Source organism: Myotis nattereri, assembly GCF_964212035.1.
Source record: "Myotis nattereri genome assembly, chromosome: Y".
NCBI lineage: Eukaryota > Metazoa > Chordata > Mammalia > Chiroptera > Vespertilionidae > Myotis > Myotis nattereri.
The window spans coordinates 42,161,688-42,186,187 of NC_138094.1; positions in this window are offsets into that span (position 1 = coordinate 42,161,688).

Consider the following 24,500-nt stretch of genomic DNA (forward strand, 5'->3'; position numbering starts at 1 on the left):
ATCTTCCTGTGAGGGAATCGCAACTTCCTGTGAGGGAATGGAAACTTCCTGTGGGAGAACGCCTCTTCCTGTGGGGGAAACAATCTTCCTGTGAGGAAACCTTCTTCTTGTAGGGGAATCACACTTTCCTGTATGTGGAGCAATTATGCTGTGAATGAATTGCTCCTTCATTTGGGAAAACAATACTTCCTCTGAGGGAGCTATTCTTCCTCTGGAGGTAATGGCCCTTCCTGTGTGGACACTTCATGCATTGTGAGACATGCACGTATTTCTGTGAAGGACTATTTCCACTGATGGAAACTCAACTTCCTGTGTGGTAACAAAACTTCCGGTGGTGAAACCTCTTTCCTGTGGGGGAAATGACCCCTGTGGTGTAGGAATACATATTATATGAGTGAGTGTCGCTTTTCTTTTAGGAACCCTACATTCTGTTGCTGAAATGCATTGTCCTGTGTACGGATCTCTTTTCCTATGAAGTCATCGCAATTTGCTTTGGCGGAAATGCACTTTCCTGTTTGTAGACCAATCTTCCTGTGAGGGAATCGCACCATGCTGTGGGGGGATCATAACTTCCTGATGGAGAACGCCTCTACCTATAGGGGAAACAAACTTCCTTTGAGGAAACCTTCCTCTTGTGGCGGAAATGCACTTTTCTGTATGCGGACCTAATATTCTGAGAATGAATCGCACATTCACGTGGGGAAACAATACTTACTCTAGGGGAAAAATACTTCCTGTGGAGGAAATGTTCCTTCCTGTGTGGACACTTCATTATTTGTGGTACATGCACTTTCCTGTGTGCAGAGCTATCTTCCATTGATGGAAACGCAACTTCCTGGTGGAAACAAAACTAAAGGACGGTGAACACTCCTTCCTGTCGGGGAAATGTCCCTTCCGGTGTAGGGACCCATTTTCCTATGGGGGAGTCTGCCTTTTGTTGTAGAATCCCTTCTTCCTGTGTGGGAAATGCACTTTACTGTGTGGGGATGACACTTCCTTTGAGGGCGTCTCAACTTCCAGTGGGGGAAATGCACTTTCCTGTTTGTGGACCTATCTTGCAGTGAGGGACTCGCACCTTCCTGTGGGGTAATCGAAACTGCTTGTTAGAGAACACCTATTCCTGGGGAGGAAACGAACTTCCTGTGAGGAAACCTTCTTCCTGTTGGGGAACTGCAATTTCCTGTATGCATACCGATTATGCTCTGAAGGAATTGCTCCTTCATTTGGGGAAACAATACTTCCTCAGAGGGAACTATTCTTCCTCTAGGGGTAATGTCCCTTTCTGTGTGTGTACACTGCACACTTTGTGGGACATGCACTTTCCTGTGTGCATATCTATCTTCCTTTGAGCGAATCCCACCTTCCTTTTGGGGTATTGCACCTTCTTTGTGGGAATCCTATTTCTACTGTGGAACTGCATTATCTTTTGTGTGAAACTGTTTTCATGTGAGGGAGGTGCATATTGGTGTGGTGGAAATGAAACTTTCTGTGGGAGAAGAACTATTCCTGTGGGGGAAATTCACTTGTTGCAAGGAAACAATTCTTCCTGTGTGTGAAATGCACTTTTCATTGTCCAATCCGAACTTCCTGTGATGGAATCCATCTTCCTGTGGGGATACCAAACTTACGGTGGGAAAGCCTTTGTCCCTTGGGTGAAATTTTCCTTGTGCTCATGGAAGCCAACGTACTGTGGGGTAAATGCATTTCCTGTGTGCACAGCTTTCGACCTGTAATGGAAACGCAACATCCCGTGTGGAAACCAAACTTCCAAATTGTGAACCCTCCTTCCTGTTGGGAAATGTCCTATCGGAATGGGAACCGATTTTCCTACTGGGGAGTTATCCATCCATTGTAGCAACCCTTCCTCCTTTAGGGGAAATGCAATTTCCTGTGTGCAGATCTCTCTTCCTGTGAAGAAATGGCACCTTTTTGTGCGAGAATCCAAGCTTCCGTTTGGAGAGCACCTCTTCCTGTGGGGAAACTACCTTTCTTTGAGACATGCTTCCTGCTATGTAGGAAATGCACTTTCCGAAAATGCGGACTTATTATGCTGTGAAGAAAAGTTCCTCCATGTGGGGTAAAAATACTTCCACTGGGGGAACTATTCTTCCTCTGGAGGTAATATCAATTCCGGTGTGTACACACTTCATTCTTTGGGGGACATGCAGGATCCTTTGTGTAGAACTATTTCCACTGATTGAAACCCAACTTTCTGTGGGGGAATCAAAACTTCTGGTGTAGAACGCCTATACGTATAGGGGAAACAATCTTCCTTTGAAGAAACCTTATTCTTTGGGGGGAAATGCACTCTCCTGTATGTGGAACTATTATGCTGCTAATGAATCACACATTCATGTGGGGAAACAATCTTCCTCTTGGGAAACATTCTTCCCCTCTAGGAAATGTCCCTCCGTGTGTAGACAGGTCATTCTTCGTGGGACGTGCTCGTTCCTGTGTGCAGACCTGTCTTCTATTTATGAAAAATCAACTTCCTATTGGAAAGAACACTACCACACGGAAACACTCCTTCCTTTGTGGGAAGCGTCCCTTCCCGTGTAGGAACACATTTTCCTATGGGGGAGTGTCTTTTTTGTTTTAGAATCCCTTCTTCCTTTTGAGAAATGCACTTTCCTATGTGTGGATGACTCTTCCTGTCAGGGCGTCTCAGCTTCCTGTGGGGGAAATGCACTTTCCTGTTTGTTGACCTATCTTCCTGTGAGGGAATCGCAACTTCCTGTGAGGGAATGGAAACTTCCTGTGGGAGAACGCCTCTTCCTGTGGGGGAAACAATCTTCCTGTGAGGAAACCTTCTTCTTGTAGGGGAATCACACTTTCCTATATGCGGAGCAATTATGCTGTGAATGAATTGCTCCTTCATTTGGGAAAACAATACTTCCTCTGAGGGAGCTATTCTTCCTCTGGAGGTAATGGCCCTTCCTGTGTGGACACTTCATGCATTGTGAGACATGCACGTATTTCTGTGAAGGACTATTTCCACTGATGGAAACTCAACTTCCTGTGTGGTAACAAAACTTCCGGTGGTGAAACCTCTTTCCTGTGGGGGAAATGACCCCTGTGGTGTAGGAATACATATTATATGAGTGAGTGTCCCTTTTCTTTTAGGAACCCTACATTCTGTTGCTGAAATGCATTGTCCTGTGTACGGATCTCTTTTCCTATGAAGTCATCGCAATTTGCTTTGGCGGAAATGCACTTTCCTGTTTGTAGACCAATCTTCCTGTGAGGGAATCGCACCTTGCTGTGGGGGGATCATAACTTCCTGATGGAGAACGCCTCTACCTATAGGAGAAACAAACTTCCTTTGAGGAAACCTTCCTCTTGTGGCGGAAATGCACTTTTCTGTATTCGGACCTAATATTCTGAGAATGAATCGCACATTCACGTGGGGAAACAATACTTACTCTAGGGGAAAAATACTTCCTGTGGAGGAAATGTTCCTTCCTGTGTGGACACTTCATTATTTGTGGTACATGCACTTTCCTGTGTGCAGAGCTATCTTCCATTGATGGAAACGCAACTTCCTGGTGGAAACAAAACTAAAGGACGGTGAACACTCCTTCCTGTCGGGGAAATGTCCCTTCCGGTGTAGGGACCCATTTTCCTATGGGGGAGTCTGCCTTTTGTTGTAGAATCCCTTCTTCCTGTGTGGGAAATGCACTTTACTGTGTGGGGATGACTCTTCCTGTGAGGGCGTCTCAACTTCCAGTGGGGGAAATGCACTTTCCTGTTTGTGGACCTATCTTGCAGTGAGGGACTCGCACCTTCCTGTGGGGTAATCGAAACTGCTTGTTAGAGAACACCTATTCCTGGGGAGGAAACGAACTTCCTGTGAGGAAACCTTCTTCCTGTTGGGGAACTGCAATTTCCTGTATGCATACCGATTATGCTCTGAAGGAATTGCTCCTTCATTTGGGGAAACAATACTTCCTCAGAGGGAACCATTCTTCCTCTAGGGGTAATGTCCCTTTCTGTGTGTGAACACTTCACACTTTGTGGGTCATGCACTTTCCTGTGTGCATATCTATCTTCCTTTGAGCGAATCCCACCTTCCTTTGGGGGTATTGCACCTTCTTTGTGGGAATCCTATTTCTAGTGTGGAACTGCATTATCTTTTGTGTGAAACTGTTTTCATGTGAGGGAGGTGCATATTGGTGTGGTGGAAATGAAACTTCCTGTGGGAGAAGAACTATTCCTGTGGGGGAAATTCACTTGTTGCAAGGAAACAATTCTTCCTGTGTGTGAAATGCACTTTTCATTGTCCAAACCGAACTTCCTGTGATGGAATCCATCGTCCTGTGGGGATACCAAACTTACGGTGGGAAAGCCTTTGTCCCTTGGGTGAAATTTTCCTTGTGCTCTTGGAAGCCAACTTACTGTGGGTTAAATGCATTTCCTGTGTGCACAGCTTTCGACCTGTAATGGAAACGCAACATCCCGTGTGGAAACCAAACTTCCAAATTGTGAACCCTCCTTCCTGTTGGGAAATGTCCCATCGGAATGGGAACCGATTTTCCTACTGGGGAGTTATCCATCCATTGTAGGAACCCTTCCTCCTTTAGGGGAAATGCAATTTCCTGTGTGCAGATCTCTCTTCCTGTGAAGAAATGGCACCTTTTTGTGCGAGAATCAAAGCTTCCGTTTGGAGAGCACCTCTTCTTGTGGGGAAACTACCTTTCTTTGAGACATGCTTCCTGCTATGTAGGAAATGCACTTTCCGAAAATGCGGACTTATAATGCTGTGAAGAAAAGTTCCTCCATGTGTGGTAAAAATACCTCCACTGGGGGAACTATTCTTCCTCTGGAGGTAATATCAATTCCGGTGTGTACACACTTCATTCTTTGGGGGACATTCAGGATCCTTTTTGTAGAACTATTTCCACTGATTGAAACCCAACTTTCTGTGGGGGAATCAAAACTTCCTGGTGTAGAACGCCTATACCTATAGGGGAAATAATCTTCCTTTGAAGAAACCTTATTCTTTGGGGGGAAATGCACTCTCCTGTATGTGGAACTATTATGCTGCTAATGAATCACACATTCATGTGGGGAAACAATCTTCCTCTAGAGAAACATTCTTCCCCTCTAGGAAATGTCCCTCCGTGTGTAGACAGGTCATTCTTCGTGGAACGTGTTCGTTCCTGTGTGCAGACCTGTCTTCCATTTATGAAAAATCAACTTCCTTTTGTAAAGAACACTACCACACGGAAACACTCCTTCCTTTGGGGGAAGTGTCCCTTCCCGTGTAGGAACACATTTTCCTATGGGGTGTGTCTTTTTTGTTTTAGAATCCCTTCTTCCTTTTGTGGAAATGCACTTTCCTATGTGTGGAGGACTCTTCCTGTCAGGGCGTCTCAGCTTCCTGTGGGGGAAATGCACTTTCCTGTTTGTTGACCTATCTTCCTGTGAGGGAATCGCAACTTCCTGTGAGGGAATGGAAACTTCCTGTGGGAGAACGCCTCTTCCTGTGGGGGAAACAATCTTCCTGTGAGGAAACCTTCTTCTTGTAGGGGAATCACACTTTCCTGTATGCGGAGCAATTATGCTGTGAATGAATTGCTCCTTCATTTGGGAAAACAATACTTCCTCTGAGTGAGCTATTCTTCCTCTGGAGGTAATGGCCCTTCCTGTGTGGACACTTCATGCATTGTGAGACATGCACGTATTTCTGTGAAGGACTATTTCCACTGATGGAAACTCAACTTCCTGTGTGGTAACAAAACTTCCGGTGGTGAAACCTCTTTCCTGTGGGGGAAATGACCCCTGTGGTGCAGGAATACATATTATATGAGTGAGTGTCGCTTTTCTTTTAGGAACCCTACATTCTGTTGCTGAAATGCATTGTCCTGTGTACGGATCTCTTTTCCTATGAAGTCATCGCAATTTGCTTTGGCTGAAATGCACTTTCCTGTTTGTAGACCAATCTTCCTGTGAGGGAATCGCACCATGCTGTGGGGGGATCATAACTTCCTGATGGAGAACGCCTCTACCTATAGGGGAAACAAACTTCCTTTGAGGAAACCTTCCTCTTGTGGCGGAAATGTACTTTTATGTATGCGGACCTAATATTCTGAGAATGAATCGCACATTCACGTGGGGAAACAATACTTACTCTAGGGGAAAAATACTTCCTGTGGAGGAAATGTTCCTTCCTGTGTGGACACTTCATTATTTGTGGTACATGCACTTTCCTGTGTGCAGAGCTATCTTCCATTGATGGAAACGCAACTTCCTGGTGGAAACAAAACTAAAGGACGGTGAACTCTCCTTCCTGTCGGGGAAATGTCCCTTCCGGTGTAGGGACCCATTTTCCTATGGGGGAGTCTGCCTTTTGTTGTAGAATCCCTTCTTCCTGTGTGGGAAATGCACTTTACTGTGTGGGGATGACTCTTCCTGTGAGGGCGTCTCAACTTCCAGTGGGGGAAATGCACTTTCCTGTTTGTGGACCTATCTTGCAGTGAGGGACTCGCACCTTCCTGTGGGGTAATCGAAACTGCTTGTTAGAGAACACCTATTCCTGGGGAGGAAACGAACTTCCTGTGAGGAAACCTTCTTCCTGTTGGGGAACTGCAATTTCCTGTATGCATACCGATTATGCTCTGAAGGAATTGCTCCTTCATTTGGGGAAACAATACTTCCTCAGAGGGAACCATTCTTCCTCTAGGGGTAATGTCCCTTTCTGTGTGTGAACACTTCACACTTTGTGGGTCATGCACTTTCCTGTGTGCATATCTATCTTCCTTTGAGCGAATCCCACCTTCCTTTGGGGGTATTGCACCTTCTTTGTGGGAATCCTATTTCTAGTGTGGAACTGCATTATCTTTTGTGTGAAACTGTTTTCATGTGAGGGAGGTGCATATTGGTGTGGTGGAAATGAAACTTCCTGTGGGAGAAGAACTATTCCTGTGGGGGAAATTCACTTGTTGCAAGGAAACAATTCTTCCTGTGTGTGAAATGCACTTTTCATTGTCCAAACCGAACTTCCTGTGATGGAATCCATCGTCCTGTGGGGATACCAAACTTACGGTGGGAAAGCCTTTGTCCCTTGGGTGAAATTTTCCTTGTGCTCTTGGAAGCCAACTTACTGTGGGTTAAATGCATTTCCTGTGTGCACAGCTTTCGACCTGTAATGGAAACGCAACATCCCGTGTGGAAACCAAACTTCCAAATTGTGAACCCTCCTTCCTGTTGGGAAATGTCCCATCGGAATGGGAACCGATTTTCCTACTGGGGAGTTATCCATCCATTGTAGGAACCCTTCCTCCTTTAGGGGAAATGCAATTTCCTGTGTGCAGATCTCTCTTCCTGTGAAGAAATGGCACCTTTTTGTGCGAGAATCAAAGCTTCCGTTTGGAGAGCACCTCTTCTTGTGGGGAAACTACCTTTCTTTGAGACATGCTTCCTGCTATGTAGGAAATGCACTTTCCGAAAATGCGGACTTATAATGCTGTGAAGAAAAGTTCCTCCATGTGTGGTAAAAATACCTCCACTGGGGGAACTATTCTTCCTCTGGAGGTAATATCAATTCCGGTGTGTACACACTTCATTCTTTGGGGGACATTCAGGATCCTTTTTGTAGAACTATTTCCACTGATTGAAACCCAACTTTCTGTGGGGGAATCAAAACTTCCTGGTGTAGAACGCCTATACCTATAGGGGAAATAATCTTCCTTTGAAGAAACCTTATTCTTTGGGGGGAAATGCACTCTCCTGTATGTGGAACTATTATGCTGCTAATGAATCACACATTCATGTGGGGAAACAATCTTCCTCTAGAGAAACATTCTTCCCCTCTAGGAAATGTCCCTCCGTGTGTAGACAGGTCATTCTTCGTGGAACGTGTTCGTTCCTGTGTGCAGACCTGTCTTCCATTTATGAAAAATCAACTTCCTTTTGTAAAGAACACTACCACACGGAAACACTCCTTCCTTTGGGGGAAGTGTCCCTTCCCGTGTAGGAACACATTTTCCTATGGGGTGTGTCTTTTTTGTTTTAGAATCCCTTCTTCCTTTTGTGGAAATGCACTTTCCTATGTGTGGAGGACTCTTCCTGTCAGGGCGTCTCAGCTTCCTGTGGGGGAAATGCACTTTCCTGTTTGTTGACCTATCTTCCTGTGAGGGAATCGCAACTTCCTGTGAGGGAATGGAAACTTCCTGTGGGAGAACGCCTCTTCCTGTGGGGGAAACAATCTTCCTGTGAGGAAACCTTCTTCTTGTAGGGGAATCACACTTTCCTGTATGCGGAGCAATTATGCTGTGAATGAATTGCTCCTTCATTTGGGAAAACAATACTTCCTCTGAGGGAGCTATTCTTCCTCTGGAGGTAATGGCCCTTCCTGTGTGGACACTTCATGCATTGTGAGACATGCACGTATTTCTGTGAAGGACTATTTCCACTGATGGAAACTCAACTTCCTGTGTGGTAACAAAACTTCCGGTGGTGAAACCTCTTTCCTGTGGGGGAAATGACCCCTGTGGTGCAGGAATACATATTATATGAGTGAGTGTCGCTTTTCTTTTAGGAACCCTACATTCTGTTGCTGAAATGCATTGTCCTGTGTACGGATCTCTTTTCCTATGAAGTCATCGCAATTTGCTTTGGCTGAAATGCACTTTCCTGTTTGTAGACCAATCTTCCTGTGAGGGAATCGCACCATGCTGTGGGGGGATCATAACTTCCTGATGGAGAACGCCTCTACCTATAGGGGAAACAAACTTCCTTTGAGGAAACCTTCCTCTTGTGGCGGAAATGTACTTTTATGTATGCGGACCTAATATTCTGAGAATGAATCGCACATTCACGTGGGGAAACAATACTTACTCTAGGGGAAAAATACTTCCTGTGGAGGAAATGTTCCTTCCTGTGTGGACACTTCATTATTTGTGGTACATGCACTTTCCTGTGTGCAGAGCTATCTTCCATTGATGGAAACGCAACTTCCTGGTGGAAACAAAACTAAAGGACGGTGAACTCTCCTTCCTGTCGGGGAAATGTCCCTTCCGGTGTAGGGACCCATTTTCCTATGGGGGAGTCTGCCTTTTGTTGTAGAATCCCTTCTTCCTGTGTGGGAAATGCACTTTACTGTGTGGGGATGACTCTTCCTGTGAGGGCGTCTCAACTTCCAGTGGGGGAAATGCACTTTCCTGTTTGTGGACCTATCTTGCAGTGAGGGACTCGCACCTTCCTGTGGGGTAATCGAAACTGCTTGTTAGAGAACACCTATTCCTGGGGAGGAAACGAACTTCCTGTGAGGAAACCTTCTTCCTGTTGGGGAACTGCAATTTCCTGTATGCATACCGATTATGCTCTGAAGGAATTGCTCCTTCATTTGGGGAAACAATACTTCCTCAGAGGGAACCATTCTTCCTCTAGGGGTAATGTCCCTTTCTGTGTGTGTACACTGCACACTTTGTGGGACATGCACTTTCCTGTGTGCATATCTATCTTCCTTTGAGCGAATCCCACCTTCCTTTGGGGGTATTGCACCTTCTTTGTGGGAATCCTATTTCTAGTGTGGAACTGCATTATCTTTTGTGTGAAACTGTTTTCATGAGAGGGAAGTGCATATTGGTGTGGTGGAAATGAAACTTCCTGTGGGAGAAGAACTATTCCTGTGGGGGAAATTCACTTGTTGCAAGGAAACAATTCTTCCTGTGTGTGAAATGCACTTTTCATTGTCCAATCCGAACTTCCTGTGATGGAATCCATCTTCCTGTGGGGATACCAAACTTACGGTGGGAAAGCCTTTGTCCCTTGGGTGAAATTTTCCTTGTGCTCATGGAAGCCAACTTACTGTGGGGTAAATGCATTTCCTGTGTGCACAGCTTTCGACCTGTAATGGAAACGCAACATCCCGTGTGGAAACCAAACTTCCAAATTGTGAACCCTCCTTCCTGTTGGGAAATGTCCCATCGGAATGGGAACAGATTTTCCTACTGGGGAGTTATCCATCCATTGTAGGAACCCTTCCTCCTTTAGGGGAAATGCAATTTCCTGTGTGCAGATCTCTCTTCCTGTGAAGAAATGGCACCTTTTTGTGCGAGAATCCAAGCTTCCGTTTGGAGAGCACCTCTTCTTGTGGGGAAACTACCTTTCTTTGAGACATGCTTCCTGCTATGTAGGAAATGCACTTTCCGAAAATGCGGACTTATTATGCTGTGAAGAAAAGTTCCTCCATGTGGGGTAAAAATACTTCCACTGGGGGAACTATTCTTCCTCTGGAGGTAATATCAATTCCGGTGTGTACACACTTCATTCTTTGGGGGACATGCAGGATCCTTTGTGTAGAACTATTTCCACTGATTGAAACCCAACTTTCTGTGGGGGAATCAAAACTTCTGGTGTAGAACGCCTATACGTATAGGGGAAACAATCTTCCTTTGAAGAAACCTTATTATTTGGGGGGAAATGCACTCTCCTGTATGTGGAACTATTATGCTGCTAATGAACACACATTCATGTGGGGAAACAATCTTCCTCTTGGGAAACATTCTTCCCCTCTAGGAAATGTCCCTCCGTGTGTAGACAGGTCATTCTTCGTGAGACGTGCTCGTTCCTGTGTGCAGACCTGTCTTCCATTTATGAAAAATCAACTTCCTTTTGGAAAGAACACTACCACACGGAAACACTCCTTCCTTTGGGGGAAGTGTCCCTTCCCGTGTAGGAACACATTTTCCTATGGGGTGTGTCTTTTTTGTTTTAGAATCCCTTCTTCCTTTTGTGGAAATGCACTTTCCTATGTGTGGAGGACTCTTCCTGTCAGGGCGTCTCAGCTTCCTGTGGGGGAAATGCACTTTCCTGTTTGTTGACCTATCTTCCTGTGAGGGAATCGCAACTTCCTGTGAGGGAATGGCAACTTCCTGTGGGAGAACGCCTCTTCCTGTGGGGGAAACAATCTTCCTGTGAGGAAACCTTCTTCTTGTAGGGGAATCACACTTTCCTGTATGCGGAGCAATTATGCTGTGAATGAATTGCTCCTTCATTTGGGAAAACAATACTTCCTCTGAGGGAGCTATTCTTCCTCTGGAGGTAATGGCCCTTCCTGTGTGGACACTTCATGCATTGTGAGACATGCACGTATTTCTGTGAAGGACTATTTCCACTGATGGAAACTCAACTTCCTGTGTGGTAACAAAACTTCCGGTGGTGAAACCTCTTTCCTGTGGGGGAAATGACCCCTGTGGTGCAGGAATACATATTATATGAGTGAGTGTCGCTTTTCTTTTAGGAACCCTACATTCTGTTGCTGAAATGCATTGTCCTGTGTACGGATCTCTTTTCCTATGAAGTCATCGCAATTTGCTTTGGCGGAAATGCACTTTCCTGTTTGTAGACCAATCTTCCTGTGAGGGAATCGCACCATGCTGTGGGGGGATCATAACTTCCTGATGGAGAACGCCTCTACCTATAGGGGAAACAAACTTCCTTTGATGAAACCTTCCTCTTGTGGCGGAAATGTACTTTTATGTATGCGGACCTAATATTCTGAGAATGAATCGCACATTCACGTGGGGAAACAATACTTACTCTAGGGGAAAAATACTTCCTGTGGAGGAAATGTTCCTTCCTGTGTGGACACTTCATTATTTGTGGTACATGCACTTTCCTGTGTGCAGAGCTACCTTCCATTGATGGAAACGCAACTTCCTGGTGGAAACAAAACTAAAGGACGGTGAACTCTCCTTCCTGTCGGGGAAATGTCCCTTCCGGTGTAGGGACCCATTTTCCTATGGGGGAGTCTGCCTTTTGTTGTAGAATCCCTTCTTCCTGTGTGGGAAATGCACTTTACTGTGTGGGGATGACTCTTCCTGTGAGGGCGTCTCAACTTCCAGTGGGGGAAATGCACTTTCCTGTTTGTGGACCTATCTTGCAGTGAGGGACTCGCACCTTCCTGTGGGGTAATCGAAACTGCTTGTTAGAGAACACCTATTCCTGGGGAGGAAACGAACTTCCTGTGAGGAAACCTTCTTCCTGTTGGGGAACTGCAATTTCCTGTATGCATACCGATTATGCTCTGAAGGAATTGCTCCTTCATTTGGGGAAACAATACTTCCTCAGAGGGAACCATTCTTCCTCTAGGGGTAATGTCCCTTTCTGTGTGTGAACACTTCACACTTTGTGGGTCATGCACTTTCCTGTGTGCATATCTATCTTCCTTTGAGCGAATCCCACCTTCCTTTGGGGGTATTGCACCTTCTTTGTGGGAATCCTATTTCTAGTGTGGAACTGCATTATCTTTTGTGTGAAACTGTTTTCATGTGAGGGAGGTGCATATTGGTGTGGTGGAAATGAAACTTCCTGTGGGAGAAGAACTATTCCTGTGGGGGAAATTCACTTGTTGCAAGGAAACAATTCTTCCTGTGTGTGAAATGCACTTTTCATTGTCCAAACCGAACTTCCTGTGATGGAATCCATCGTCCTGTGGGGATACCAAACTTACGGTGGGAAAGCCTTTGTCCCTTGGGTGAAATTTTCCTTGTGCTCTTGGAAGCCAACTTACTGTGGGTTAAATGCATTTCCTGTGTGCACAGCTTTCGACCTGTAATGGAAACGCAACATCCCGTGTGGAAACCAAACTTCCAAATTGTGAACCCTCCTTCCTGTTGGGAAATGTCCCATCGGAATGGGAACCGATTTTCCTACTGGGGAGTTATCCATCCATTGTAGGAACCCTTCCTCCTTTAGGGGAAATGCAATTTCCTGTGTGCAGATCTCTCTTCCTGTGAAGAAATGGCACCTTTTTGTGCGAGAATCAAAGCTTCCGTTTGGAGAGCACCTCTTCTTGTGGGGAAACTACCTTTCTTTGAGACATGCTTCCTGCTATGTAGGAAATGCACTTTCCGAAAATGCGGACTTATAATGCTGTGAAGAAAAGTTCCTCCATGTGGGGTAAAAATACCTCCACTGGGGGAACTATTCTTCCTCTGGAGGTAATATCAATTCCGGTGTGTACACACTTCATTCTTTGGGGGACATGCAGGATCCTTTGTGTAGAACTATTTCCACTGATTGAAACCCAACTTTCTGTGGGGGAATCAAAACTTCTGGTGTAGAACGCCTATACGTATAGGGGAAACAATCTTCCTTTGAAGAAACCTTATTCTTTGGGGGGAAATGCACTCTCCTGTATGTGGAACTATTATGCTGCTAATGAATCACACATTCATGTGGGGAAACAATCTTCCTCTACGGAAACATTCTTCCCCTCTAGGAAATGTCCCTCCGTGTGTAGACAGGTCATTCTTCGTGGAACGTGCTCGTTCCTGTGTGCAGACCTGTCTTCTATTTATGAAAAATCAACTTCCTATTGGAAAGAACACTACCACACGGAAACACTCCTTCCTTTGTGGGAAGCGTCCCTTCCCGTGTAGGAACACATTTTCCTATGGGGGAGTGTCCTTTTTGTTTTAGAATCCCTTCTTCCTTTTGAGAAATGCACTTTCCTATGTGTGGATGACTCTTCCTGTCAGGGCGTCTCAGCTTCCTGTGGGGGAAATGCACTTTCCTGTTTGTTGACCTATCTTCCTGTGAGGGAATCGCAACTTCCTGTGAGGGAATGGAAACTTCCTGTGGGAGAACGCCTCTTCCTGTGGGGGAAACAATCTTCCTGTGAGGAAACCTTCTTCTTGTAGGGGAATCACACTTTCCTGTATGCGGAGCAATTATGCTGTGAATGAAATGCTCCTTCATTTGGGAAAACAATACTTCCTCTGAGGGAGCTATTCTTCCTCTGGAGGTAATGGCCCTTCCTGTGTGGACACTTCATGCATTGTGAGACATGCACGTATTTCTGTGAAGGACTATTTCCACTGATGGAAACTCAACTTCCTGTGTGGTAACAAAACTTCCAGTGGTGAAACCTCTTTCCTGTGGGGGAAATGACCCCTGTGGTGCAGGAATACATATTATATGAGTGAGTGTCGCTTTTCTTTTAGGAACCCTACATTCTGTTGCTGAAATGCATTGTCCTGTGTACGGATCTCTTTTCCTATGAAGTCATCGCAATTTGCTTTGGCGGAAATTCACTTTCCTGTTTGTAGACCAATCTTCCTGTGAGGGAATCGCACCATGCTGTGGGGGGATCATAACTTCCTGATGGAGAACGCCTCTACCTATAGGGGAAACAAACTTCCTTTGAGGAAACCTTCCTCTTGTGGCGGAAATGTACTTTTATGTATGCGGACCTAATATTCTGAGAATGAATCGCACATTCACGTGGGGAAACAATACTTACTCTAGGGGAAAAATACTTCCTGTGGAGGAAATGTTCCTTCCTGTGTGGACACTTCATTATTTGTGGTACATGCACTTTCCTGTGTGCAGAGCTATCTTCCATTGATGGAAACGCAACTTCCTGGTGGAAACAAAACTAAAGGACGGTGAACTCTCCTTCCTGTCGGGGAAATGTCCCTTCCGGTTTAGGGACCCATTTTCCTATGGGGGAGTCTGCCTTTTGTTGTAGAATCCCTTCTTCCTGTGTGGGAAATGCACTTTACTGTGTGGGGATGACTCTTCCTGTGAGGGCGTCTCAACTTCCAGTGGGGGAAATGCACTTTCCTGTTTGTGGACCTATCTTGCAGTGAGGGACTCGCACCTTCCTGTGGGGTAATCGAAACTGCTTGTTAGAGAACACCTATTCCTGGGGAGGAAACGAACTTCCTGTGAGGAAACCTTCTTCCTGTTGGGGAACTGCAACTTCCTGTATGCATACCGATTATGCTCTGAAGGAATTGCTCCTTCATTTGGGGAAACAATACTTCCTCAGAGGGAACCATTCTTCCTCTAGGGGTAATGTCCCTTTCTGTGTGTGTACACTGCACACTTTGTGGGACATGCACTTTCCTGTGTGCATATCTATCTTCCTTTGAGCGAATCCCACCTTCCTTTGGGGGTATTGCACCTTCTTTGTGGGAATCCTATTTCTAGTGTGGAACTGCATTATCTTTTGTGTGAAACTGTTTTCATGTGAGGGAGGTGCATATTGGTGTGGTGGAAATGAAACTTCCTGTGGGAGAAGAACTATTCCTGTGGGGGAAATTCACTTGTTGCAAGGAAACAATTCTTCCTGTGTGTGAAATGCACTTTTCATTGTCCAATCCGAACTTCCTGTGATGGAATCCATCTTCCTGTGGGGATACCAAACTTACGGTGGGAAAGCCTTTGTCCCTTGGGTGAAATTTTCCTTGTGCTCATGGAAGCCAACTTACTGTGGGGTAAATGCATTTCCTGTGTGCACAGCTTTCGACCTGTAATGGAAACGCAACATCCCGTGTGGAAACCAAACTTCCAAATTGTGAACCCTCCTTCCTGTTGGGAAATGTCCCATCGGAATGGGAACAGATTTTCCTACTGGGGAGTTATCCATCCATTGTAGGAACCCTTCCTCCTTTAGGGGAAATGCAATTTCCTGTGTGCAGATCTCTCTTCCTGTGAAGAAATGGCACCTTTTTGTGCGAGAATCCAAGCTTCCGTTTGGAGAGCACCTCTTCTTGTGGGGAAACTACCTTTCTTTGAGACATGCTTCCTGCTATGTAGGAAATGCACTTTCCGAAAATGCGGACTTATAATGCTGTGAAGAAAAGTTCCTCCATGTGGGGTAAAAATACTTCCACTGGGGGAACTATTCTTCCTCTGGAGGTAATATCAATTCCGGTGTGTACACACTTCATTCTTTGGGGGACATGCAGGATCCTTTGTGTAGAACTATTTCCACTGATTGAAACCCAACTTTCTGTGGGGGAATCAAAACTTCTGGTGTAGAACGCCTATACCTATAGGGGAAACAATCTTCCTTTGAAGAAACCTTATTCTTTGGGGGGAAATGCACTCTCCTGTATGTGGAACTATTATGCTGCTAATGAACACACATTCATGTGGGGAAACAATCTTCCTCTACGGAAACATTCTTCCCCTCTAGGAAATGTCCCTCCGTGTGTAGACAGGTCATTCTTCGTGAGACGTGCTCGTTCCTGTGTGCAGACCTGTCTTCTATTCATGAAAAATCAACTTCCTATTGGAAAGAACACTACCACACGGAAACACTCCTTCCTTTGTGGGAAGCGTCCCTTCCCGTGTAGGAACACATTTTCCTATGGGGGAGTGTCTTTTTTGTTTTAGAATCCCTTCTTCCTTTTGAGAAATGCACTTTCCTATGTGTGGATGACTCTTCCTGTCAGGGCGTCTCAGCTTCCTGTGGGGGAAATGCACTTTCCTGTTTGTTGACCTATCTTCCTGTGAGGGAATCGCAACTTCCTGTGAGGGAATGGAAACTTCCTGTGGGAGAACGCCTCTTCCTGTGGGGGAAACAATCTTCCTGTGAGGAAACCTTCTTCTTGTAGGGGAATCACACTTTCCTGTATGCGGAGCAATTATGCTGTGAATGAATTGCTCCTTCATTTGGGAAAACAATACTTCCTCTGAGGGAGCTATACTTCCTCTGCAGGTAATGGCCCTTCCTGTGTGGACACTTCATGCATTGTGAGACATGCACGTATTTCTGTGAAGGACTATTTCCACTGATGGAAACTCAACTTCCTGTGTGGTAACAAAACTTCCGGTGGTGAAACCTCTTTCCTGTGGGGGAAATGACCCCTGTGGTGTAGGAATACATATTATATGAGTGAGTGTCCCTTTTCTTTTAGGAACCCTACATTCTGTTGCTGAAATGCATTGTCCTGTGTACGGATCTCTTTTCCTATGAAGTCATCGCAATTTGCTTTGGCTGAAATGCACTTTCCTGTTTGTAGACCAATCTTCCTGTGAGGGAATCGCACCATGCTGTGGGGGGATCATAACTTCCTGATGGAGAACGCCTCTACCTATAGGGGAAACAAACTTCCTTTGAGGAAACCTTCCTCTTGTGGCGGAAATGCACTTTTCTGTATGCGGACCTAATATTCTGAGAATGAATCGCACATTCACGTGGGGAAACAATACTTACTCTAGGGGAAAAATACTTCCTGTGGAGGAAATGTTCCTTCCTGTGTGGACACTTCATTATTTGTGGTACATGCACTTTCCTGTGTGCAGAGCTATCTTCCATTGATGGAAACGCAACTTCCTGGTGGAAACAAAACTAAAGGACGGTGAACACTCCTTCCTGTCGGGGAAATGTCCCTTCCGGTGTAGGGACCCATTTTCCTATGGGGGAGTCTGCCTTTTGTTGTAGAATCCCTTCTTCCTGTGTGGGAAATGCACTTTACTGTGTGGGGATGACTCTTCCTGTGAGGGCGTCTCAACTTCCAGTGGGGGAAATGCACTTTCCTGTTTGTGGACCTATCTTGCAGTGAGGGACTCGCACCTTCCTGTGGGGTAATCGAAACTGCTTGTTAGAGAACACCTTTTCCTGGGGAGGAAACGAACTTCCTGTGAGGAAACCTTCTTCCTGTTGGGGAACTGCAATTTCCTGTATGCATACCGATTATGCTCTGAAGGAATTGCTCCTTCATTTGGGGAAACAATACTTCCTCAGAGGGAACCATTCTTCCTCTAGGGGTAATGTCCCTTTCTGTGTGTGAACACTTCACACTTTGTGGGACATGCACTTTCCTGTGTGCATATCTATCTTCCTTTGAGCGAATCCCACCTTCCTTTGGGGGTATTGCACCTTCTTTGTGGGAATCCTATTTCTAGTGTGGAACTGCATTATCTTTTGTGTGAAACTGTTTTCATGTGAGGGAGGTGCATATTGGTGTGGTGGAAATGAAACTTCCTGTGGGAGAAGAACTATTCCTGTGGGGGAAATTCACTTGTTGCAAGGAAACAATTCTTCCTGTGTGTGAAATGCACTTTTCATTGTCCAAACCGAACTTCCTGTGATGGAATCCATCTTCCTGTGGGGATACCAAACTTACGGTGGGAAAGCCTTTGTCCCTTGGGTGAAATTTTCCTTGTGCTCTTGGAAGCCAACTTACTGTGGGGTAAATGCATTTCCTGTGTGCACAGCTTTCGACCTGTAATGGAAACGCAACATCCCGTGTGGAAACCAAACTTCCAAATTGTGAACCCTCCTTCCTGTTGGGAAATGTCCCATCGGAATGGGAACCGATTTTCCTACTGGGGAGTTATCCATCCATTGTAGGAACCCTTCCTCCTTTAGGGGAAATGCAATTTCCTGTGTGCAGATCTCTCTTCCTGTGAAGAAATGGCACCTTTTTGTGCGAGAATCAAAGCTTCCGTTTGGAGAGCACCTCTTCTTGTGGGGAAACTACCTTTCTTTGAGACATGCTTCCTGCTATGTAGGAAATGCACTTTCCGAAAATGCGGACTTATAATGCTGTGAAGAAAAGTTCCTCCATGTGTGGTAAAAATACCTCCACTGGGGGAATTATTCTTCCTCTGGAGGTAATATCAATTCCGGTGTGTACACACTTCATTCTTTGGGGGACATGCAGGATCCTTTTTGTAGAACTATTTCCACTGATTGAAACCCAACTTTCTGTGGGGGAATCAAAACTTCCTGGTGTAGAACGCCTATACCTATAGGGGAAATAATCTTCCTTTGAAGAAACCTTATTCTTTGGGGGGAAATGCACTCTCCTGTATGTGGAACTATTATGCTGCTAATGAATCACACATTCATGTGGGGAAACAATCTTCCTCTAGGGAAACATTCTTCCCCTCTAGGAAATGTCCCTCCGTGTGTAGACAGGTCATTCTTCGTGGAACGTGTTCGTTCCTGTGTGCAGACCTGTCTTCCATTTATGAAAAATCAACTTCCTTTTGGAATGAACACTACCACACGGAAACACTCCTTCCTTTGGGGGAAGTGTCCCTTCCCGTGTAGGAACACATTTTCCTATGCGGTGTGACTTTTTTGTTTTAGAATCCCTTCTTCCTTTTGTGGAAATGCACTTTCCTATGTGTGGATGACTCTTCCTGTCAGGGCGTCTCAGCTTCCTGTGGGGGAAATGCACTTTCCTGTTTGTTGACCTATCTTCCTGTGAGGGAATCGCAACTTCCTGTGAGGGAATGGAAACTTCCTGTGGGAGAACGCCTCTTCCTGTGGGGGAAACAATCTTCCTGTGAGGAAACCTTCTTCTTGTAGAGGAATCACACTTTCCTGTATGCGGAGCAATTATGCTGTGAATGAATTGCTCCTTCATTTGGGAAAACAATACTTCCTCTGAGTGAGCTATTCTTCCTCTGGAGGTAATGGCCCTTCCTGTGTGGACACTTCATGCATTGTGAGACATGCACGTATTTCTGTGAAGGACTATTTCCACTGATGGAAACTCAACTTCCTGTGTGGTAACAAAACTTCCGGTGGTGAAACCTCTTTCCTGTGGGGGAAATGACCCCTGTGGTGCAGGAATACATATTATATGAGTGAGTGTCGCTTTTCTTTTAGGAACCCTACATTCTGTTGCTGAAATGCATTGTCCTGTGTACGGAACTCTTTTCCTATGAAGTCATCGCAATTTGCTTTGGCGGAAATGCACTTTCCTGTTTGTAGACCAATCTTCCTGTGAGGGAATCGCACCATGCTGTGGGGGGATCATAACTTCCTGATGGAGAACGCCTCTACCTATAGGGGAAACAAACTTCCTTTGAGGAAACCTTCCTCTTGTGGCGGAAATGTACTTTTATGTATGCGGACCTAATATTCTGAGAATGAATCGCACATTCACGTGGGGAAACAATACTTACTCTAGGGGAAAAATACTTCCTGTGGAGGAAATGTTCCTTCCTGTGTGGACACTTCATTATTTGTGGTACATGCACTTTCCTGTGTGCAGAGCTATCTTCCATTGATGGAAACGCAACTTCCTGGTGGAAACAAAACTAAAGGACGGTGAACTCTCCTTCCTGTCGGGGAAATGTCCCTTCCGGTGTAGGGACCCATTTTCCTATGGGGGAGTCTGTCTTTTGTTGTAGAATCCCTTCTTCCTGTGTGGGAAATGCACTTTACTGTGTGGGGATGACTCTTCCTGTGAGGGCGTCTCAACTTCCAGTGGGGGAAATGCACTTTCCTGTTTGTGGACCTATCTTGCAGTGAGGGACTCGCACCTTCCTGTGGGGTAATCGAAACTGCTTGTTAGAGAACACCTATTCCTGGGGAGGAAACGAACTTCCTGTGAGGAAACCTTCTTCCTGTTGGGGAACTGCAATTTCCTGTATGCATACCGATTATGCTCTGAAGGAATTGCTCCTTCATTTGGGGAAACAATACTTCCTCAGAGGGAACCATTCTTCCTCTAGGGGTAATGTCCCTTTCTGTGTGTGTACACTGCACACTTTGTGGGACATGCACTTTCCTGTGTGCATATCTATCTTCCTTTGAGCGAATCCCACCTTCCTTTGGGGGTATTGCACCTTCTTTGTGGGAATCCTATTTCTAGTGTGGAACTGCATTATCTTTTGTGTGAAACTGTTTTCATGTGAGGGAGGTGCATATTGGTGTGGTGGAAATGAAACTTCCTGTGGGAGAAGAACTATTCCTGTGGGGGAAATTCACTTGTTGCAAGGAAACAATTCTTCCTGTGTGTGAAATGCACTTTTCATTGTCCAATCCGAACTTCCTGTGATGGAATCCATCTTCCTGTGGGGATACCAAACTTACGGTGGGAAAGCCTTTGTCCCTTGGGTGAAATTTTCCTTGTTCTCATGGAAGCCAACTTACTGTGGGGTAAATGCATTTCCTGTGTGCACAGCTTTCGACCTGTAATGGAAACGCAACATCCCGTGTGGAAACCAAACTTCCAAATTGTGAACCCTCCTTCCTGTTGGGAAATGTCCCATCGGAATGGGAACAGATTTTCCTACTGGGGAGTTATCCATCCATTGTAGGAACCCTTCCTCCTTTAGGGGAAATGCAATTTCCTGTGTGCAGATCTCTCTTCCTGTGAAGAAATGGCACCTTTTTGTGCGAGAATCCAAGCTTCCGTTTGGAGAGCACCTCTTCTTGTGGGGAAACTACCTTTCTTTGAGACATGCTTCCTGCTATGTAGGAAATGCACTTTCCGAAAATGCGGACTTATTATGCTGTGAAGAAAAGTTCCTCCATGTGGGGTAAAAATACTTCCACTGGGGGAACTATTCTTCCTCTGGAGGTAATATCAATTCCGGTGTGTACACACTTCATTCTTTGGGGGACATGCAGGATCCTTTGTGTAGAACTATTTCCACTGATTGAAACCCAACTTTCTGTGGGGGAATCAAAACTTCTGGTGTAGAACGCCTATACGTATAGGGGAAACAATCTTCCTTTGAAGAAACCTTATTCTTTGGGGGGAAATGCACTCTCCTGTATGTGGAACTATTATGCTGCTAATGAATCACACATTCATGTGGGGAAACAATCTTCCTCTACGGAAACATTCTTCCCCTCTAGGAAATGTCCCTCCGTGTGTAGACAGGTCATTCTTCGTGGAACGTGCTCGTTCCTGTGTGCAGACCTGTCTTCTATTTATGAAAAATCAACTTCCTATTGGAAAGAACACTACCACACGGAAACACTCCTTCCTTTGTGGGAAGCGTCCCTTCCCGTGTAGGAACACATTTTCCTATGGGGGAGTGTCTTTTTTGTTTTAGAATCCCTTCTTCCTTTTGAGAAATGCACTTTCCTATGTGTGGATGACTCTTCCTGTCAGGGCGTCTCAGCTTCCTGTGGGGGAAATGCACTTTCCTGTTTGTTGACCTATCTTCCTGTGAGGGAATCGCAACTTCCTGTGAGGGAATGGAAACTTCCTGTGGGAGAACGCCTCTTCCTGTGGGGGAAACAATCTTCCTGTGAGGAAACCTTCTTCTTGTAGGGGAATCACACTTTCCTGTATGCGGAGCAATTATGCTGTGAATGAATTGCTCCTTCATTTGGGAAAACAATACTTCCTCTGAGGGAGCTATTCTTCCTCTGGAGGTAATGGCCCTTCCTGTGTGGACACTTCATGCATTGTGAGACATGCACGTATTTCTGTGAAGGACTATTTCCACTGATGGAAACTCAACTTCCTGTGTGGTAACAAAACTTCCAGTGGTGAAACCTCTTTCCTGTGGGGGAAATGACCCCTGTGGTGCAGGAATACATATTATATGAGTGAGTGTCGCTTTTCTTTTAGGAACCCTACATTCTGTTGCTGAAATGCATTGTCCTGTGTACGGATCTCTTTTCCTATGAAGTCATCGCAATTTGCTTTGGCGGAAATTCACTTTCCTGTTTGTAGACCAATCTTCCTGTGAGGGAATCGCACCATGCTGTGGGGGGATCATAACTTCCTGATGGAGAACGCCTCTACCTATAGGGGAAACAAACTTCCTTTGAGGAAACCTTCCTCTTGTGGCGGAAATGTACTTTTATGTATGCGGACCTAATATTCTGAGAATGAATCGCACATTCACGTGGGGAAACAATACTTACTCTAGGGGAAAAATACTTCCTGTGGAGGAAATGTTCCTTCCTGTGTGGACACTTCATTATTTGTGGTACATGCACTTTCCTGTGTGCAGAGCTATCTTCCATTGATGGAAACGCAACTTCCTGGTGGAAACAAAACTAAAGGACGGTGAACTCTCCTTCCTGTCGGGGAAATGTCCCTTCCGGTTTAGGGACCCATTTTCCTATGGGGGAGTCTGCCTTTTGTTGTAGAATCCCTTCTTCCTGTGTGGGAAATGCACTTTACTGTGTGGGGATGACTCTTCCTGTGAGGGCGTCTCAACTTCCAGTGGGGGAAATGCACTTTCCTGTTTGTGGACCTATCTTGCAGTGAGGGACTCGCACCTTCCTGTGGGGTAATCGAAACTGCTTGTTAGAGAACACCTATTCCTGGGGAGGAAACGAACTTCCTGTGAGGAAACCTTCTTCCTGTTGGGGAACTGCAACTTCCTGTATGCATACCGATTATGCTCTGAAGGAATTGCTCCTTCATTTGGGGAAACAATACTTCCTCAGAGGGAACCATTCTTCCTCTAGGGGTAATGTCCCTTTCTGTGTGTGTACACTGCACACTTTGTGGGACATGCACTTTCCTGTGTGCATATCTATCTTCCTTTGAGCGAATCCCACCTTCCTTTGGGGGTATTGCACCTTCTTTGTGGGAATCCTATTTCTAGTGTGGAACTGCATTATCTTTTGTGTGAAACTGTTTTCATGTGAGGGAGGTGCATATTGGTGTGGTGGAAATGAAACTTCCTGTGGGAGAAGAACTATTCCTGTGGGGGAAATTCACTTGTTGCAAGGAAACAATTCTTCCTGTGTGTGAAATGCACTTTTCATTGTCCAATCCGAACTTCCTGTGATGGAATCCATCTTCCTGTGGGGATACCAAACTTACGGTGGGAAAGCCTTTGTCCCTTGGGTGAAATTTTCCTTGTGCTCATGGAAGCCAACTTACTGTGGGGTAAATGCATTTCCTGTGTGCACAGCTTTCGACCTGTAATGGAAACGCAACATCCCGTGTGGAAACCAAACTTCCAAATTGTGAACCCTCCTTCCTGTTGGGAAATGTCCCATCGGAATGGGAACAGATTTTCCTACTGGGGAGTTATCCATCCATTGTAGGAACCCTTCCTCCTTTAGGGGAAATGCAATTTCCTGTGTGCAGATCTCTCTTCCTGTGAAGAAATGGCACCTTTTTGTGCGAGAATCCAAGCTTCCGTTTGGAGAGCACCTCTTCTTGTGGGGAAACTACCTTTCTTTGAGACATGCTTCCTGCTATGTAGGAAATGCACTTTCCGAAAATGCGGACTTATTATGCTGTGAAGAAAAGTTCCTCCATGTGGGGTAAAAATACTTCCACTGGGGGAACTATTCTTCCTCTGGAGGTAATATCAATTCCGGTGTGTACACACTTCATTCTTTGGGGGACATGCAGGATCCTTTGTGTAGAACTATTTCCACTGATTGAAACCCAACTTTCTGTGGGGGAATCAAAACTTCCTGGTGTAGAACGCCTATACCTATAGGGGAAACAATCTTCCTTTGAAGAAACCTTATTCTTTGGGGGGAAATGCACTCTCCTGTATGTGGAACTATTATGCTGCTAATGAATCACACATTCATGTGGGGAAACAATCTTCCTCTAGGGAAACATTCTTCCCCTCTAGGAAATGTCCCTCCGTGTGTAGACAGGTCATTCTTTGTGGGACGTGCTCGTTCCTGTGTGCAGACCTGTCTTCCATTTATGAAAAATCAACTTCCTTTTGGAAAGAACACTACCACACGGAAACACTCCTTCCTTTGTGGGAAGTGTCCCTTCCCGTGTAGGAACACATTTTCCTATGGGGGAGTGTCTTTTTTGTTTTAGAATCCCTTCTTCCTTTTGAGAAATGCACTTTCCTATGTGTGGATGACTCTTCCTGTCAGGGCGTCTCAGCTTCCTGTGGGGGAAATGCACTTTCCTGTTTGTTGACGTAACTTCCTGTGAGGGAATCGCAACTTCCTGTGAGGGAATGGAAACTTCCTGTGGGAGAACGCCTCTTCCTGTGGGGGAAACAATCTTCCTGTGAGGAAACCTTCTTCTTGTAGGGGAATCACACTTTCCTGTATG